Source organism: Apus apus, chromosome 5 (genome assembly GCF_020740795.1).
Source record: "Apus apus isolate bApuApu2 chromosome 5, bApuApu2.pri.cur, whole genome shotgun sequence".
Taxonomy (NCBI): domain Eukaryota; kingdom Metazoa; phylum Chordata; class Aves; order Apodiformes; family Apodidae; genus Apus; species Apus apus.
In genome coordinates this window covers 23,271,220-23,286,565 of record NC_067286.1, presented here as the reverse complement: position 1 = coordinate 23,286,565, position 15,346 = coordinate 23,271,220, and the positions used below count along the sequence as shown (strand labels likewise).

At 42.3% G+C, this 15,346-nt stretch overlaps 1 protein-coding gene across 1 annotated transcript in view; it reads right to left on the bottom strand.

The window, feature by feature from the left end:
- Positions 1–14,882, bottom strand: part of TSPAN18 (tetraspanin 18) — a 182,423-nt gene extending 167,541 nt beyond the window's left edge. The window contains exon 1 of the mRNA XM_051621351.1: positions 14,865–14,882. The gene's annotated coding sequence lies outside the window, so the exon portion shown is untranslated. The remainder of the gene's footprint in view (positions 1–14,864) is intronic.
- Positions 14,883–15,346: the final 464 nt, after the last annotated feature.

The following is a 15,346-nucleotide window of genomic DNA, read 5'->3' as shown; positions in this document are numbered from 1 at the left end:
TTTCTCCAGCTAGAGTCCACCTCCAGGTCCTTCAGAATCCAAACTCGCAACTCAAAGTAAACATACAGCACCAACACTTCATCCCTCCCTTATCCAGGGTTTCATGGAACTAATCCAGTGGCTGAACACAGTCTACATTTATTGCTTTGCCCAGGGTGATTTTGCAGGGAAAATAGCAAGATATCTTGAGGGCACAACTTAGTAAAAGCTCCTGGGATTAATCACTCTGTGCCAGAAATATTTGTCTTTTCTGGAGAGAAATTTTTCCAGAAGTTCATAATTTAAATTTTGGAAGGGAAGAAAGACATCCTTCTATGACAGCAATTCTTGTGCAGGTAACGGAGAAAGATTTGGCCTGCCAAAGGCAGAAGACTCCACACATTCTCAGAAATCAGCTTCTCCTGAGACCACTGGACAATTATGGTATATATAACACAGGGACACACAGCATTGAATCCTAACTCAGAAGTCTGGGGAGGCAAACGAAAGGATTAAGAGATAAAGCTTGGTATGCACAGGACATGGGTTCTACAAATGCCTGCAAGAGCAGGGATTAAGATTTATTTACACAACTTCTGTGTTTCTGTGAGGTGAATTATGTGACCCTCGGTTTAGTAGCTGTTAGGAAGAGATGGGTAACTTTGGGGCACTAACAAGGAATAAAAGAATATAAAAGGCATTCTATAGCTTGGATTAGCAACTCAGACATGGATAACAACCAGAGGGTATTTAAAGCAACTGTGGTCTAATGGGTGATCAAATAAATCCCTGGATCCTGGTTCTGGTCCTGATTTGAACGATATTGTGTAGATTGCATCACTACTCTGTTTTCATCTTTCCTTTCCTTTTTCTTATTTAGCTAAAAATATCTGGGTAAAGTATGCTTGGATACTACCTGCTATAGCAGCATCATGAACTTTATCAGCATCTCTAGACATGGTGGTAATAATGATAATTGAATGCATTCTCTAAAAATCACACTGCTTAGTACATGAGAGACAAATGGGAGAGAGAATTACCAGGATGTTAGGAGACAGAGGCATAAACATCTCCAGTAGTGTGTGCAAGATAAACCAGGTTGACACAGCATTTGTGATTTCCCCATTGAAGGACATTGCCATCTTTACATTATGGAAGCAAAACGATATCAAGCGAGGCCAAAAGGAGGCTTCCTGCATGTGACTGTGGCTTGGGACACACTTTCCCAAGCACTTGGTATCTTTTCTTTCTTATTAGCATGTGGAAGCTGAGCTCTGCATGGGAAAGCACTGTATAGCTTTGGGGCCTGTAAGAATGAAGTTATGTGCTGGAACTGGTCTCATACATGGAAGACCTCTGGAGGGAAGAAAGCTAGGGAACACTGAGAACACTGCCCCTCCCTGAGGACCAGTGTCTAGATTTCATCATGAAGCGACCATTTCTTGGCAAATTATAAGCTCTACTTGTGGATGAGAAGACAGTGGTTAATGTTGTTTTCCCTTGAGTACAGAGATATCTTTGACATAATCTCCCATGGTATTCTCATAGTCAAACTGGTGAGATTTGGTTTGAGAAGGTAGACTATGAACTAAGTGGAAAATAGGAGGAACTTCTAGGCTCAAAGGATTGTACTTGGTGTCCAATTGTATTGATCCCTAGGGACCAATGCGGGGGCAAATACTTTTTACTGTCAATTGTTGTCTCTCAATAAACTGGATTTTGTGACAATGTAGACCTTCAGCAAGTTTGTGGATGGTACCAAATTCAGATGCTAGAGGACAGGGCTGTTACTCAAAGGGACACTGACAGGCTGGAAAAATGGGTTGAGAGGAACCTGACAGAATCCAAGTTCAGCTTGTCAAGAAAGACAAATTCTTGCAGCTGGTACAGGATAATCCCATGCAAGAGCCACAGTTTGAGAATTTGTATTTCAGTCCTGATCACAGCCAGGGAATTCTTTCACCCAGTGGGCACCAGCTGAACAGTAAGCAACTTTGCAGAAAAGGGCCTGGGGATTCTGATGGAAGACAAATCTAACATGAGCCAGCAACACACCTTTGCATCAGAACCATGTACCGAGCTGTATTAGCAAGAGTGGACCCAGCTAGTTAAGGGGGGGTTTTCATCTCTGGCACTGGAGGTACTGTGACAATTTTGGGACCCCAGCACAAAAGAGACACAGCAAGTCCAACAGAAACTACATTAATTAAGAGGAGAGCCAGGGCATTTGGCAACCGAGAAAGGCTGAGAGAGCTGTGTTTCTCCACCATAACAGACAGTTAGGGGAGATATCGTTACTGTCTGCAATTCTGTAATGGCAATCTGTAGAGGAAACTGAGCTTGACTTTCCTCAGAGCTGTACAGAGACAGTCTGAGAAGCAATGGGCACAAGTTGCAACACAAGGAATTCCAGCTAGGTATCAGAGAAAATATTAATGATGGGGGAGTTAAATGCTGGAATATTTTCCCCAAGAAATGGAGGAACCCCCATTCTCAGAGATATTAAAAACCTGAGTGGATATAAAGCCCTGAGTAACCTCATCAGAGTTGATCCTGCTTCAGTTAGAGGCACTGGACTGGATGACCTCCAGAGATCCCTTTTGGCCTCAGCTGGTGTGGAGAACCGGCCTCCAAAAGCATGTCTCTCACTGAAACTGACTGTAATAGAGAGACGTAACAGAAAAATAAAATTAAAATAAAGGAGAAACAGGGGCATTACTGTGGGGTAGGGGCCACGGCCGGGACTTCATCCCGAGCTGCAGGTCGGGCTGGGAGCGGCAGCCTAAGCCTGCGCAGCAATGAACGTGAGACTGACAACTACGATCCTTGTGGGTCATTTCCACACCCATTGCCAGTGCGCTGGCACAAAGGAGAGAGAAGAAAAGAAGACAAAAGAGAGAGGAGAAGGAAAACCAAATAAATGGAGCCGAGCTGTAAGTAGCCCTGGCTGAGACCACTACAGGCCACGACTTTGCCAGACCTGGGTCCAGTGAGGAAAACAGCGTCAGACTTCTCCCCTCTCCAGCGCTCCTGAGATCATCAGAAGAAAGCTCTTCAGGGCGACAGCGGTGAGTGGCCCTGCCACCTGTGCCATGCCCAGACTCCAAAAGAGCAGACCCCTGCGTGCCCAGGCACACAGCAGCCCGGCTGCCAGCTGGAGGCACCAGAAGGACGAAGGCAGCGGCTGCAGCCCCTGCTGTCCCTGCCGCTGGTGTCACCTGCGCTGGATCTGCCACCACTGCCACAACTCGCCTCACCCCCGGCTCCAGGAAGATGTGAGCACAACATCACCATCCAAACCTTTCACCTCTAATGCCTTCTCCCCCAGCTGTGTCATTGGCCCCTCGCTTGCACACACTTTCGTCAACACACATGGGAAAGGCTCGGGCTCGTGATGCCCTCTATATTACTGCTTTCATACACACATATTCCCTGGTATTTACGACATCTCTTCCCACTCTCCACTGCTCTTTTTGATATCTTGGTAAAAGTTAAAACTTGCCCGAGCGTGCATGTGCTTCTGAGAGGAACTTATTAATGGGTTCTATATCCGGTGGAAGCAAACAGGCTCCCAGCCAGGGACGGACCCACCAAAATAATTCAAAGGCTATCCTGAATATATAATTGGTGTCAGAAAATCCTGCTAAACAAACAGGGAAATTGTGCCTGGAGATAAGGTGGCTTTAACCCAAAACCAGGTTCGGACTATGACAGTTGGTCTACAACTTTTCCCCAAAACCAGGGCCTTCATCATCCTGCATTCAGACCAGAGACATACCTATGTTTTGAAACTAGACTGTCCATAGTACTGTCTTCCTTCCAATGGGCCAGTGGGAAAGCCACCTCTTGAGAATATGGGAAATCTAGCTTAAGTTTCTTCCCCTGCTTTGTAGTCTGAGACACTGGTGCATCCATGAGGCTTTCATCAGACTCAGGAAGGCAAGGTATACTTTTGGAGTTTTCTCCACCACAAACTAGAGAAATGAAGCAGATGGATGCTGACACTTGATGCAGGCAAACATATCCTGAGGACTCCTCAGTTCTGCAAGCAAGTCAGGCCTTACCTGACAGCATGTGGCTCAGCATCCTTGGGCAGGACCAGGCAGTATGGAAGGAGCTGGGCTTAGTCCTGCCATCAGATGGCCACGGAATTTGCCCTTTTCTTTTGAATATGTGGAATAGCAGCCAGGATCCCACCAGTATAGCTATTCCATCTCAGTCAGCATGGGTTTAGCTAGGGAGTTCAGAAACCTTTTCAAAGAATGCCTTGTTTTTTGACCACAGCCTGTGGGTTTCTTTCACTAACATTTCTGCACAAACAACATGACTTTCAAAGCAGTAATGCAGCCAGAATGGACACTGAACTAGAGCTGTTATCTCAGAATTGGCAACATTTATATTACACATTAGAAATAAACAGCTGATGTAAGCCAAAGCAGAACCAAGCCATGAGATATTAATTGAATCACAGTACTATTTTGGTAGCTGATAAATCAAAAGGAGTTCCATGTCTTATCACAAGCCTTCCCCACTTCTCTCCCACTTTACAAGAGACTAGGCTGTGGGAGAGGACACACACCCCACTCCTGCTTCCTACACAATTGCTACCTCACCAGTCTCCCACCAGTTGTCAGGAAGTAGATGGGTTTTTTCTAAGTCAGTGCAAGCTTGGCTGAGAAAGAAATTACATTATTTCAGTCTGGACTGGTAGAATCTCACCCAGTGTGGAAATAGTCATCTTGAATATAATAAACAATTTAGGATCAAATTGCCCACTTGGTTCCATATGATTGATTTCCCTGGGATTGTGCTGACAGAAATGAAATGAAAACAGAACTTAACTCCTCAGATTTCAATTAAGGAGATAAGCCATTGTCTATGCCTCTCTCCTGGATACTTTGAGAGTAAAAAGTCCATTATTAACTTACAATATTGTCAGACTTGGAATTCCACAGTTGTCAAATTCTGTAATGTAATATACATCCGGGAAAGATATTATCAAACCTAAATGCAGATGTGATGTGTACTGATAGGGCTTAGCCCGCCTGCTGTTGCCTCAACAACCCACCTCAAGGTGCTGTGTACAGTTTGATCAGCTTTTCCAGTTCCACACAATGCTTTATGCAGGAGTGTTTGATACAGGCTTGGTACTCCCAGTAGCTGTCCACAAAAACCCAGGCAAGTTATGTTACTACCAGTGTCTCAGACTGCATGTTACCAAGGCTCCCTGGGGACTCATTTGGCCTATTTACCTCATGTTGCAAGTGCATATTTAAATTTAAATGGCAGCTGAAAGCCCTGAGTACTGACCTAATCATCATTCAAGTATTTTTTCCACTGCTTTTTCTCTTTCTGCATCTGCTCTATGATAGACTAGCTTGCTTTGTAATGCGTTTTGGGTGTTGGGTTTTTTCCCCAACATCCTCAATACATGTAAGAAGCACCAAAGGGCAGGGAAAGAGAACACTACTTCTCAGCAGAAGGATGCTTTTGTGCTCTTCACATATAATATAGTAAATAAAGAAGCAGAATAGCACCTACACTGTGTCAGCAATACATTGTACTGTCAAACCTAATACTTTTATCTTTCACAGGAAAAAACACTTCAATTCCTGATTTTTAATCTGCTACAGACCAAATATAAATTTACACATTTTCTAGGAAGCAAAAATCCTTATATTCCTCATTCAGAACACATTCATTCCAAGATTATGAAATGTTGTTCTGAACATGTTTTCACAGCATTTCAGAATATGAGAGGAAGTGTGACAACTGCTGACACAAAACTTAATAGAATAATGGAAATACTCTATTACATTTAATCACTAAGGGCACCTGCTACTTAATACTGATTGAAGCAACTTATCTTAATTTCTAGATCAAGTGTCTTCTGTTAGTGCCTTGATGAAACAGTGTGACATAAAAGAAAAATTACTTTGCTTTGCATATTGCCATTTAAAACTATTCAGGGGAAAAAATCAACCCAAACAAATATTCCAGTATTTTGCCTGTTTTGTAAACATCTCATTTTCCACAAAAACCCTTTTACAACAGAAGTGTCTCATGGGCAACTTTAGTCTTTGCACAGTATGAGCTCCTTTCTAAAAAAGGTGGCTTAGTAAAGCCCAAGCAGGGAGGACACTTTTATTTTATTTTCTGATTGTCCTATTTCAGTGCCGTTCACCTCATGTTGACTTAAGCAGAGTAAGTCTAGGCCGCTCCTACTCCAAAGTGTGAATATTCTCACTGTTGTGCTGCACCGAGTTAAAAATATCTGTTTCGGTTAAACAGAATTGTAAACTACATGTAGTCAAGGTGTTAAAAACAAGGATCCAGCTTGCCAAAAGCAGGAGCATATTAGTAAGGGTATTAGTAAGCATCACTTCAAAAGTGTAGGTCAGATAAGAGGGGCTTTAGAGAAACTGGGGGGAGTAGGGACCTGGGCACAGGCAGCAAGGAGGGAGAGGGCAGCAGTGCCAGGAGGCTGCTGAGGGGCTCAGTGGGGGCACCCACTGACAGCTCATTCAGGTGACACACCGACCTGGGGGCTCTGCTTGCACAGCCCTCCTTACAGGTAGGCCCGACTGACGCTGCGGTAGCCACAGAACTTTCAAAATCAATCTATATATTACAAATTTTTACGTTTCTCTATTCATTGTCCTGCGTCTGTCCCTTCTCAGGCAACCACTGCAAGGGACAGCAGTTGCATTTTGCCCTCTGCTGCTTTGACTCTACTCCAGCTTCCTCCTCTGTTGCCTCCCCTGAGGGCTGCTGTTATGCTGCTCTCCCCAACCCCACCCTATTTGCACCGTTTCCTCTCAAGGCTTAATTTCCCTGACTTTGATCCTTTAATTGGCTATTTCCCACTCTCAGCCATCACACTGCTTCCCTGTGTGCTGGCCACCATCCCATGCTTCATCTATATTTTGAAAAAAGGGTGACGTGTAGACCAGAAATGGCATGTAGGAGAAGCAACTGTGCTGTAAGGGGACTGAATAAGCCAGAAAAGCAGGAGCACGTTTCTATTAATGAGGAACATTTGCAGTTCCTATTGCCTGATGCTTTCTTAAGAGCAGCAAACTTTGCTGTCTTAGTCCAGGAGTTTTGCAGCTTTATGAGATCTTCTAGCACCCAAGACTGTGCCACCCATTGCAATACAGAATTATGAGATCTTCTGCAAGACAGATTTCGTGCATAAAGATTTTAGCCCCTGGCAGTGTCACAAAACAAACAAACAACCCCCCAAATAACAAACTGCCAACTCAAGATACTTCAGCAATCTGTAGGATAAGGAGCTAAGATCAAAATTAAACCCTTATAAAGTAACCCCAGGTGTGCAACAGCTAGTAAGGAAAACATTTTCTGGTACGTGGACACCTTTTACATTTATCATATTTTGGAGAGGAAGAAACTTCCTGAAACGTTGCAACTCCAGTTACTTCAAGTTCCTTTTCTACCTTCCAGGTGATCGTCAGACAATGCTGGAGTCTCACTTTCCTCATATGAGCTGAAATTTTAATTAAACTCAGCAGTCTCATAAAATATCTCCCCAGAAAACCCCAATATGTAACAAATTCCCAGCCACTTTTCTAGAAAGAATTCTTAGGACTTGGAATAATTTGCTACATAATTCTGATGTCTTCAATCCATTAAACTGGTGGGGAAGAAGAGAGATTAAAATGAGAGAGAACTATATTTTATAAGATAGCAACAGGGGAGTAAAAAGGGAAGCTGAGATGAGAAAGGAAAGGGAAGGAAGAAAAAAACAAGGGATGCAGAGCAGCTTGGAGAGCTAATTCTCTTCCTAGGACAGGCCAGCAGCTACATTTTTTCTCTGAGAAGGATCAACTCACCTCACAGCTGCTCAGAACATGAGCCGGGGGATGGGAAGGGAAGCAGGAAAAATAGCAGTTCATTGCCAAGCAGAAATTGCACTGGAAACAGGCGCCTGGGTATGCGCAAGATGGGATTTGCAGGCAGAGCTATGCGAGATAGGAAAGAAGCCATATTCTGTAGGGTAGGAAAGGCCACTGAAGAGAGCTCGGTGTCAAGGGTGATCTTCATTCTTCACTGTTAATTCCCATAATTTGGAGAAGAAAAGGGCAATAAAATTTACTGTTCTTTTTATAGGAGCATCTACTCTGATGGTGCCTACTCTCAAAGTGTCAAGCCATCCTGACCATCAGTTGTGTGCTGTTCCTTCACTACACTTGGGTAGTGACCCAAGTCCAACCTACTTACTGCCAGAAAGCACTTTCCCAGGGCACTTCCGTCCATTGCAACAGATCTTCCGGACAGTAGATTTAATGAATCTGTTAACCATGTGGATTTCTAATTGGGGCCATGTAAAAACACAGACTGTTTATCATTCACGACCTGCTTGCTGTCATGATCTCACATTCTGTGACTGATATTTCGGGTAATGGGATCAACCAGAAACAGCAGTAACTTAATTTTACTTGTGTTTTATATATACAGGAAGAACTTAAATTATAAACACTGATAGAAGTTAAAAAAAGAAGTAGTCAAGTCACTTTAAGAGACATTTGATGTGAAAACTTAGGGGTTCAAAACTTTAAGAAGAAACCAAATATTTGTAGGAAATGTAATAATTAAAAAAAAAAAAAAAAAGAAAAAAAGCAGGTAACATTCCCAGCTTCCTTTTTTCCCTTTCTATTAGGAAAAAATGGAAGTGAGATTAAAAATAAAATCAAAACATGTTTTTGAAAGTGAAAATACAGTTAACTTTGAAATTGAATTCTGATTTAAATTAAAACTATCATTATATTTTAGACAAATGTACAAATGTTTTGTTTATGAAACAACATTTTAATGAAAAAAGTGTGAAAAAAGCATGCAAGAAGATCTTGGTAGACAGAGTATGAATTTTTCAGATTGTCATGCTATTTCTTATTTTTAATTTAAAAGTCCAGAAGAGGAGATTAAACAAATGATTTTCCCCCATGTAGCACTGAAGTGAACAAGGTGAGAACTATTTAAAGTCACAGAGGTGGACACCAGCTTTGTGATAATGTTAGAAGACTGGTGGCATTGTGTAAAAAGGGTTTTGAGCTCTGTTTATCTGAAGTGACAGGAGTTAGAAGTACATTTCATCCTTATCTATCAACTTGTAAAGCTGATCTAACTGGATAGCAGACCACACTTACGGAGCGCTGCTGCCCACAGTTGTACTTACATAAGAAAATGCTAGTGGCCTTCCAGACATTATACGCTTCATGTTTCCTGAACAACATGCAGGCATTTACACTAGTGCAAACTGCCTGTGGAATGTTTTTCAATCCGGGATGGCAGTAGTTTACATTTTCTTGCACATCTTCAGAAGAAGGGAGTCCACAGGGTCAGGACAACAAAGAATTAAACACAGTGTGTCTGAGACAGGAAGAGTGTAATTATTATGAGTTACAACACTGTCAGGATTACCATGTCTCTCTAACAAAAAGTGCAAAGGAATCTCAAGCCATTAAACTGTCACACTCCTAGCTATTACATTTGATCCATAAACAGTACCTTCAACAGTACAGTGCCCTCTAGCACTGTAATAAAGTATTAACCACTAGTTAATACTTACCTTTCCAACTGCTATTTAAAAGCTCTTTAAATCCTCCCATCAAATACCTATCAAGAAAATACATTCAATCTGAAAGGGCTACAGCCCCATTTATAATTTAGAATCAATATTTTACTGTCTTGAAACTGTTAACTCTTCCTCATCCCCAGGGGAAACAAAACTATTGCTCTTATTTTACTGGTTTCTAAAGGAAAGTATCGATTAAGCTTCCTCTTGGATTTTCAGCAGGTCCTTATGACAATGTTAGGTTATGACAATGACAAGGTTAGGCCCTGAAACAAAAATGGTAGTCATGGAGAAGTGGGATCAGAGTTTAAGAAACTACCTTTTTGAAATGTGCCTAGGAACAAAGGAAATAGATAAGAAAAGATAAGGAGCAATTTACACCATATGATAGGATAATCCATTGCTGATACTAATAGGTGGATATGTAGACCATATTAGCATCCAGTTACCTTTGGATGAGGAGCTGCTGTGCTACTCCCCATGTCCAAATTAAGTTTGACTGAATAAACTCTCCTGAGCATTGGCCCAGTGGAGCTAATTTATAGGAGCAGGATGAGTCTGAGCTGCTTTGATCCCAGATCACTAGACTTGAAGAGGACAAAGCCTGGTGTGCTTGATCTAGTGATGGGGACCAGAACATGGCACAGTAAAATTATGTTATTGATACAAGCTCTCTCTTAAAATGTGTGGAACAGTGGCCCATAGATAAATGCCCCAACTCTAAAGAGGTCCCAATGGCTAAGAGAGAGATTATCAGAAAACTAGTTAGAATATAGCTGTGTACCTACTGCAGGCATTGGGCAAAGTTCTGTGAGTGCCAGCTTTTCAAGAGGAACAGGGAAAAAGCAAAGAAATCCAAAGGCCAAGGCAAGGAGATACCAAGTAGGGAACATACATGTTCTTTGTATTTAGACCTTCCTTGTAGACACAAGCATGGACCTTCTAATTGCACTCACCCAGTTTCTGCTGCATGGAGAGGCCTTTCCCCAAGTAGTTATTTTAGCAAGATTTATTAGGTTGTGCCTTTAAGGTCCCATGAGTACTTTTCCCCAGTCCTGTTTTGACTGCAGAGGACAATTTCTCAATAACCAAAGGGGAATGGATGAGATAGTGTACAAAAACAGGAGACCTTTGCCCCCCCTCTATTTCCAATGTCTATGATATGGATGTCATACACAACAGATTACATCTATGCCTAAAAGCAACAGGCCACTCAGGGGAAACTGCACTAATTAAGTATACAGGCTGATTGCTGTCTCATTTAGTTCCTGTCTGTTCTGCCCTAGAAGAGGACACAAAGAAGGGATTGTGGAAACTTCAAGAAGCATGGATGAGTTTTTCCCACAGTTTAGGATATATACATGTTGGGAAGTCTGGAGTCAGATTCACTAGAGTACTTTTCCTTCCTTCCTGGCTTCATCTTAGAAGGCAGGACCTGCTACTGTAAGCAAAGTCCATTCAGTCTGTGTGGTGGGAGCTCTTTGCAGTCAAGAGACTCTTTGGACAATGAGGAGTCAGTCATCCCCAGCCAGCAAGCTGCTCCATTTGCTAATTGGAAAAAGTCCCACAGATTGCCCCACTGGTGCTAGCATCTGAATCTGGGGGATTACATGGAATAGAGAATATGGTAAGGGTTTCGGAAGCAAGAAAGGGAATCACAGCCAGAAAATCTCTCCTCACACAGCCTCCCTGTATCTCCTTCAATGGCCTGTTAAAAGGCTTTTATTCTGGCCTCTTATTTCAGTCTCTTCAGTCAGATAATAAAGGAGCAGCTGAAAATAACTTTCCTAAAGGCTGTGGTAAAATAAACTCAGTCCAGCACACATAGAAGATGACCAGAGTAATTCCTATCACTTGCTGGAAGTGTGGTAAAAGTTTCTTTCAGATGAACTGCAAGATCTTTGAAGTGTTGTCCAGAGTGATGTGAGACACTATATCTATTGCATGGTTTGGATCTCTAGAAAGGTACTCTGAAATTCATTAGTCCATTGAGACTGGGACTGCTGTTAACTAACTTTCCATAAACCTAGTATATTTAAACAAGCCCACAAAAGGCACAGATGACCTCTCAGGTCGTTAGGACATGGAACTATTTTGGAATCAATCATGTGCTACTAGTGCTAGCTACTGGACCTTGAAGTTGCAATGTTACGTTTTAAAGGCCTATGTTGTCTTTTAACAGTCTACTCACATCTCTTATGTAGGCTTTTCCTTCCCGTTGAACAGCTAATTAGGTAGTACCAAAAAATCTTGGCTTTACAGAGAGGAGGTTATTTGTACTCCAAATCAAGCATCTAAGCTCTCTGATGCATTCCAAAAAGGCCTTGTAGAGGTTTCATTAGTACAAGCTAGGGATGCCCTGCATATCTCACTCATAGCTTTGCCAAATGCAGGGTGTCAGAGAGCAAGAGAGAGCTGTTCTCCAAGGGGCTGAGGGTGACAGCAGGGAGGCAGGGCAATGCCCTCACCAACAAGACTGCAGGCCTATAGTATATAAGCATGGAAGCAGACCAGGTCCAGTGACTTCAGCCAAGGTCAGCCTCAGAGCAGCAGTTGCCAGACAAGTCCACAAAGGCAAGGCAGGTCAGAAGTTGAGGCATGAACTCAAGCCATTGGGTCAGGGAGCAGACTTATTTGCAACATAGTTCGTGACAAAGGGCCTGAGTTTACAAGTGGCTCCCAGGCACTTTCCCAGGTCTCTCCATGGTGGAGACCCCTGCCAAGGCTCCATGCAGCTCTCACACCACTTGCTTGATAACAGCTGACCCCGAGGTTGCAGCTGTGCCTGTCAGAGCTGGCCATGGGCACAGGCAGCCAAAGCCCTTGCTGGGGAGGGGGAAGAGATTGCAGAGCCTGTTGATCTTGAGCACTCTGGCTCTGGCATAGGGGAAGCCCCTAAACCTAGTTCATGCCCGTAATTCTTCTGTATCACCTCAAAGCTATCACGCATGTATCGATATATCGATATCAATAAATCAATACCACATTCTTTCTTCCTTTTCCAGCTCTTCCTAAACTCAAGAGGTGGTAAATCTCAAATCAGTGGATGCTACGCTTCCATCCAGCAGTGCCCAGTGATCAAGGATAAGCTACCTTATAATGATCTGTAAAAAAAAAATAAATACACACCTCACTATTTACTGGCTCAGCAGAAGTACTAAATGAAATGTTCAGAGCAACCAAGCAAACAGAAAAAATCTGCAGCATGTTATTAAGACACACTGAAAAAGACACCCACATCCATACCCATTCACACAACACATCAGAGGTTATTTAGAATTCTACCTGTTTCTGCAAAAGAGAAAAAAGAAATATTTGAAGTTTCCTTCTCACTGCAAGTTTAGAACTTCTGATTAAATTTCCTCCCACTCTCCATTCATTTTGACTAGACTAAGTATACCTTTCTCCTCCATCAAACATTTAAGTAGCATAACCCAGTCATCCATAGCACTTAATAGCTACTGAGAAGACTCCTGTAGCATACTTGAAATTGGTTAAGACTTCCTTAGAAACCTAAGGGTCAAATTCTTGAAACAACATAAATATCACATAAATATAATAAATAACCAACAAGAATTTTTATATATATATATATAAACCTCTTGAAACAACAAAATACAAGAGACATTGGCTGTACGGCTGTCTGCAGTAGGCCCTGGATACTGAACCTGGGAAAATTTATAACTGAAAAGGAGGCTGGATGCTGAAGTCTATCTCCTTTACTGCAGGAAGAAAATAAAACACAGCCCTTACAGAGTAAACCCAGTCAGCTACAAGAAAAACCATCTGGCTGAGTCCTTGTCATTGCTCAGCCATGCTTCAGGAGCATGCATCAGCACTGGTTTTAAGACCCAGAGTATTTGCCATTCCTATTACATCATGCAAGGAACATTACTCAGGTGATGGCACAGACAGTCAGAAGATGATGAAGCTAAATGGCAATGCCAACCAATGCTGTGTTTTGTCACAGCCCTGGATTCAGATACCCAACAAAGTCAGAGTCAAGTGAGACTTGGAGATTAGCATCTGTTTGTATGTCTAGAAGCTATTGATGTGCATCACATTCAAAGCAATAAAAAATGAAACACTAAGCAGTCCAGCCAGACAGCAGATTTTTCACCCCAGACTGAAAAAAACCTAAGGGGGGTCCAGAAAGAACACCTTGTCAGAAATGAGAAATATTATCAGTTTTGTCAGGGGAAAAAGCCCACCTAATGCCTGCTCTAACAGCCTTTGGCTCTAGCTTGCTGATCTGCTTCAGAAGTGTTGAGATTATCTCAAAACTACTATATAAAAAAAACCACCAAACCCCAACCAAAAAAACCCCAAACATCAAGAAAGAGAAGTGGGAAACAGAGCAGTCTCAAGAATTTAATCTTTTTTTTAATAATAGCTCTGTGCAAACTCTGATCCGATGCTGGTGAAGTAACACATTATGCCAAGAGGAAAAGGGACTAGCAAAACAAGAGAAGGAAAACAAACAGTCCTGTCTCACTCAACACCACCAGAGGCTATAAAAGAAGGGAAGAGGGTTCTCCTAAGCTTGGCACATCCCTGTACAATGGGAAGGTTACAGGACAGCTTTTGAAAGTTACTGACCTGGAGGCCTTCCTGATCTTTGAGGGCCACTTTTTCCACATCGTGTTATTCCAGAAAACAGACACTATACTTCATACTTGACTTCAACCACCAAGTCAAGGTCAAGGTAGTAGAAAAGCAGTTAACATTTACTAGAAAAAAAGCTTAACATTTTCAGATGCTTCCTTGACTTGGGAAGGGAAAGGTTAAATTAGTATGTTCACTGATGAAGAAAAACTAATGTCAAACACAGCCTAAAGGATTATTTTACCGTTAATCAGTGGATTTTATTATGATCTGAAATACAAACACACTGTTGGATTTCAAAGCACACAGGCTTTAATCACTGAGTGTGGCTATCTGTAGTATGGACCACAGGAACTGGAAAACAAGACTTTGAATGTAAGGCTTATACTATTCAATTAACTCAGCTTATAGAAGGGAAGTTTTAGAGGTGACATAATTGCTGAATATAGGGATTTACACATAGAAAAGCAGTTAATAGGAGGAGGAGGGAAGCAGGCAGGAGTTTCAGTCTTTCTGACAAAGACATAATATGAGCCAAGAGTTTTAAGTTCAACAAGGCAAATTCTGTCTTACATAAATAAGATGTAATTTCTAGGCAGCTAGAACTACAATAGCATAGCTGTGGAGGTCACCATCTCTTGGACTCTTTATGACAAGTCTGTATATCTTTTAAAAACACACTTACTATATAGCTTCAGAGGAAAAACTGCAAAGGGTATGTTCAAGCTGGCAACTTCCTTCATGAAGTCAAGATACCTCTGTGGTGCATTCACCCTTCAGGCCAGGCAGTGAAGTTTGAAATGGTGCTGACTGCAGAGCTGCCTACAAGAGTGCCTTGGGTACAAGTGTCAGAGAACGGTCCAGGCATTTTGTAAGCAGCCAGGGTCCAGTGCTCCCCCACTATCCTTGCATATGTGAGAGAGGAGACCAACAGCTTCATGCCACAAAGGTCTAAAATGATATTATGATCAGTTAAGAATAACTTGCTCACTGCAGGGATCATGTATCTTCCTCTGAAGCATTTGGCAGTGGCTAGAGATAACATACTAAAGAGACAGCTGAATGGGCAGACACAGTCTGACAGTTGCTATATCCTTGGCACAGGCTGATCAGCACACAGGGTGTCCTTGGAGGTCTTCTATGCATGCAACGACCAGAGCTGACCCT